The sequence below is a fragment of the Penaeus vannamei genome, chromosome 28 (assembly GCF_042767895.1).
Source record: "Penaeus vannamei isolate JL-2024 chromosome 28, ASM4276789v1, whole genome shotgun sequence".
Classification (NCBI taxonomy): domain Eukaryota; kingdom Metazoa; phylum Arthropoda; class Malacostraca; order Decapoda; family Penaeidae; genus Penaeus; species Penaeus vannamei.
In genome coordinates, this window is record NC_091576.1 from 165,001 (window position 1) to 170,000 (window position 5,000).

Consider the following 5,000-nt stretch of genomic DNA (forward strand, 5'->3'; position numbering starts at 1 on the left):
CCTCCCACACGCGAGCGACAACAGCCCGAACACCAGATATCCACTCCAGCTGCGTGTGGATGGCGCGTGTTCAAGGGAAACAGCTGAAGCATTTATTGTGACAACGTTTTCAGTCTTTGTGATGAAATATATTTCATGTGATGGATACCTGCTATTACTAAATCTATTATAATATTATTGATGGAAATCACAATAACTAAAATGATGATTATACTATAACAATAATGACAAAGGGGAAATGATGTTTCATAATAATTCCTAATTACTACTAATAATTAAAACGATGTTTGCAATAACTGATGATATCAGAGATGACAGTTGTAATAGTAAAGATATTTGTATTACTAAAGTGGTAATAACAGTTTCATAATTTTGTAAATTACGATGACAACACTACAACTTATGATGATAGAAATAATGACAATAAATGAATCCACAGGCATTGTTACAATTATTATTACACAGAAATACCCCCCCCAAAAAAAAAAAAAAAAAAAAAAAAAACTTACCGCCATCGCATTTGCAACTCTTGGTTGGACGTTGATGTAGCCACCATACTCGACGACCTTCTCCACCTGCGACTCCTCCAGGCAGGGAACCACGTCCAGCTCCCGCACCTTCCCCTGCCCCGTCCAAGCCATTCCGTGGTCGCTGACTAACACCACGTTGACCTGGAATGCCTTTGGTGTCTGGGCTGTGTAGGGCTGCTGCCCGAGTGCGGGCTCAGTCTCCAGTATTTGCAGGGAACGAAAGGCGGGGCTTGTGGATGTAACATTGTATGATGATGGTGATGATTATGTGATGATGACGGTGATGAGGATGAGGATGAGGATGACGAAGGTGATTATTATAATGATCATGATGATGGTGATAATAATAATGACAATACAATGGTAATAATAACAACAACAATAATAATTATTATTATTTACTATTGATAATAATAATAATAAATAGAATAACAACAACAATGATAATAAAACAAGGGCAATAACGATAACAATAAAATGAACAAATTAAGAAGAGTGAAAAAGTATTAGGCGGCCAAATTGCAGAAACTAGCTAAGAATATCCAATGCTAGCGCTGTCTATCACGTCCCGACCCGAGAGGTCCTTCCAGAGTTGCTGCAGAGCGGCGTCGGCTTCCCTGACCGCCGCTGCCACCTCCGACGACGCGGGACCGAAGTAGTGGCCCTGGCTGTCTATTATGCCGTGCCACATGACGACAGGATATTTTCTCTTTTATTCGACGACGAAATTCCGTTTTCGTCTTCAGTCATCGTCGCAGGAGAGGCCACGAGATACGAGGGACTGACCAACCTCGGAAGCTGCTGAGGTTAGAGGTGAGAAGCGTGTAGCGATCCAGTCGACCGACGAATCCCACTAGGCTAAGCTACACGTGCAATAAAAAACAAAAATTCAAAATAATAATAATAATAATAAAAATAATAAAATAAAAGGGACTTTACTAAGATTAATATTTCTCTTGAAGGAACCGCAGCTCGCTGACGGTAGTGGTAGCGGGAAACGAGGAAGGTACCAACGACAGAGAAACAAACAAAAAGAAACTTCATTGATTGTATATTGGAACTATGCCCGTGCTGCACAGTGCGGGCCGCAGTTGAGAAATGTAAAAATGTTAAAATGAGTGGTCATGTGTTTGTGTATTTGTCTGTGTTGGCAGAGCTGCATATCTTGGAAATATTCTTCCCGACAAGTAATCTACCACGATCTGTTATATTCCCTCTGGACTCACCATCCATAAATATCTTCGTATTATTTTCCTTTTTATCTTTTTTCGTATATCGTGGCTGTAGAGATAAAATCTGGACGGAGAATCCCGGGAGAAACAAACACAAAAAGGCTGAGCAGGACCGTTATTTCTCTGTCAGCGCTGGAGCCTCGCTGACACTCCGCGCTGACCCTCGTCAAGGCGCCGCTCTCGTTGGTCACTCGAGTGGTTTGCAGGTAGTTCACGAGCCAAAGGGGGTCGTTAGGCGGCCCACTGGTACTTCACGGGTGTGAATGCTTTGGGCCATAATTAATATAGATTTGATTTCCGATTCACTACAAGCGCTACCATCCGGCCTTGTTGAGTATCATTTACACGGTATATATATATATATATATATATATATATATATATATATATATATATATATATATATATATATATATATATACATATATATAAATACATATATCCACACACACACACAAAGTATTAGTATCAAAGGTAAAAAATAGATAATTTCATCATATAGAACTATGTCATACATCATTTGTTATCCATAATGTAAAAGTAGGAAAAAATTGCGACATTTCTGTACACTACTTTTTAAAGCGTAGTGCACGCATTTTTAGTCCGCAATAAATGTAATATGGCATCGCATTCTGCTATTACCCCCCCCCCCCCTTAGAAAAAGATTAGAGCAGCAGGTATTATGAAAAATCCAACCCAAACAATAAACAGTTCAGACGCAACATCAACGGCTTGCTGACAAACAATAAATCAGACGTGATGTCAACACTTCTCGTTATTTTCCACAGTTAGTATTCCTCCTCACGCCCACATGCAAGGACACTACCCAATGTCAGCCTTGGGGATCTTTTAGAACATAGATATATAAGGGAAAGCCCAACAACGACAGCCGCTATTTCTGACCAGCAGTTCTCCGATAAGTGCAAGACGGTAATATGAGATTTTTTATTGCTGTTTCGTATTATTAATTGATTATTATTATAATTCCTTTTTACCTTATTTTTACGGTCTTGTTTTCCTTCCCCTCATTGCCTTTCTCGTGATATTTTAATTGTCCATCTTCATTATTTGTTTAGTCGTATTTTTGTCGTTCCAATGAGTATTGGCGTTACAATGCAACTCTTTGTACTGACTTGGGATTGTCTGTCTATTCTACCTGACCCCGTAAGCTGATTTGGAATCGTTAAGAGTAAATACAGATGCAGCAGGTGAAGAAATTAAAAGTCAACAAAAAATATTGAAGAGGTACATCATTATTATAATTTCAGGGCCTATGAAATGGTTTGGGACAGAAGATACTTAAGACAATAGTTGTATTATCAATAATGATAATGATTAATGATAATTGATAATATTTTAAGCAGAAAGTCAATTACGACATTTACAACATCATGCCATCAATAATAACGTTTCCAATACGATTTTGCAGCTGTCCGCCATGAAGATTGTGTTGGTAATGGCGGTGGCTGGATTCCTCTGCCTCTGGGATCAAGTCGGGTCACCATTCATCCTTCCCGGTGCCGAAGCATATGGTGGATATTATGGCCATCCTTACCCTGTTCCGTATCCCTACTCTGCTCCCTATCCTTACCCTGCTAACAATCCATTAATTGATTTAAGTCTTGGTGGTGGAATAGCTGGTTTACATATTGGTCGATAAGGTGATGACAAGGAAGGTAGATTAGTTGATTTGAAGGTTGGTGCATTAGGTGGTTTAAAGGTTGGTAAAAAGCGGAATTAGAATTCCACTTGAGATCAGACAGCAAGGAATTCTCTGGAATGAAGGACCCTAAATGAGGCGGCAGTCGGCCAGTTGGCAAAGGCACCTTGGTTGGGAGCTGCAATACGCTTCTACTGTGGAAGCCACAACTCCCCTGTGCTTGTGTGTCAATGTGGATTTTAACTTGGTATACAGGTATTTTCAACTATCAGATTTCACCTTAAATGTTTAGCCTATCAATCAATCAATCTATCTATATGTATGTGTGCGAATATATATAATATATATATATATATATATATATATATATATATATATATGTGTGTGTGTGTGTGTGTGTGTGTGTGTGTGTGTGTGTGTGTGTGTGTGTAGTCACACACACGGAACAGAAATTTGCCTGAAATGTTTCGTCAGTCAGCGCCGCCGCCTCCCACACGCGAGCGACAACAGCCCGAACACCAGATATCCACTCCAGCTGCGTGTGGATGGCGCGTGTTCAGGGGAAACAGCTGAAGCATTTATTGTGACAACGTTTTCAGTCTTTGTGATGAAATATATTTCATGTGATGGATACCTGCTATTACTAATATCTATTATAATATTATTGATGGAAATCACAATAACTAAAATGATGATTATACTATAACAATAATGACAAAGGAGAAATGTTTCATAATAATTCCTAATTACTGCTAATAATTAAAACGATGTTTGCAATAACTGATGATATCAGAGATGACAGTTGTAATAGTAAAGATATTTGTATTACTAAAGTGGTAATAAGTTTCATAATTTTGTAAATTACGATGACAACACTACAACTTATGATGATAGAAATAATGACAATAAATGAATCCACAGGCATTGTTACAATTATTATTACACAGAAATACCCCACCCCATAAAAAAAAAAAAAAAAACTTACCGCCATCGCATGGCCAACTCTTGGTTGGACGTTGATGTAGCCACCATACTCGACGACCTTCTCCACCTGCGACTCCTCCAGGCAGGGAACCACGTCCAGCTCCCGCACCTTCCCCTGCCCCGTCCAAGCCATCCCGTGGTCGCTGACTAACACCACGTTAAGGGGAATGTCTGGTCTTTTTTCGGGGATTTTCGCCTATCTTGCCGGAATTGAGTTAATGCATTTTCAAGGACTTCCTAGGCCTCCGGTTCTCCCCTGAAAATTTCAAGACCCGACTCGCACCTTCCCCTGCCCCGTCCAAGCCATTCCGTGGTCGCTGACTAACACCACGTTGACCTGGAATGCCTTTGGTGTCTGGGCTGTGTAGGGCTGCTGCCCGAGTGCGGGCTCAGTCTCCAGTACTTGCAGGGAACGAAAGGCAGGGCTTGGGGATGTAACATTGTATGATGATGGTGATGATGATGATTATGTGATGATGAAGATGAGCATTATGATGAGGATGAGGCTAAAGTGAAGATGATGATAAGGAGTAACATGATGCGGATGAGGATTATAATGACGATGACAAGGATGATTATTATAATGAAGATCAT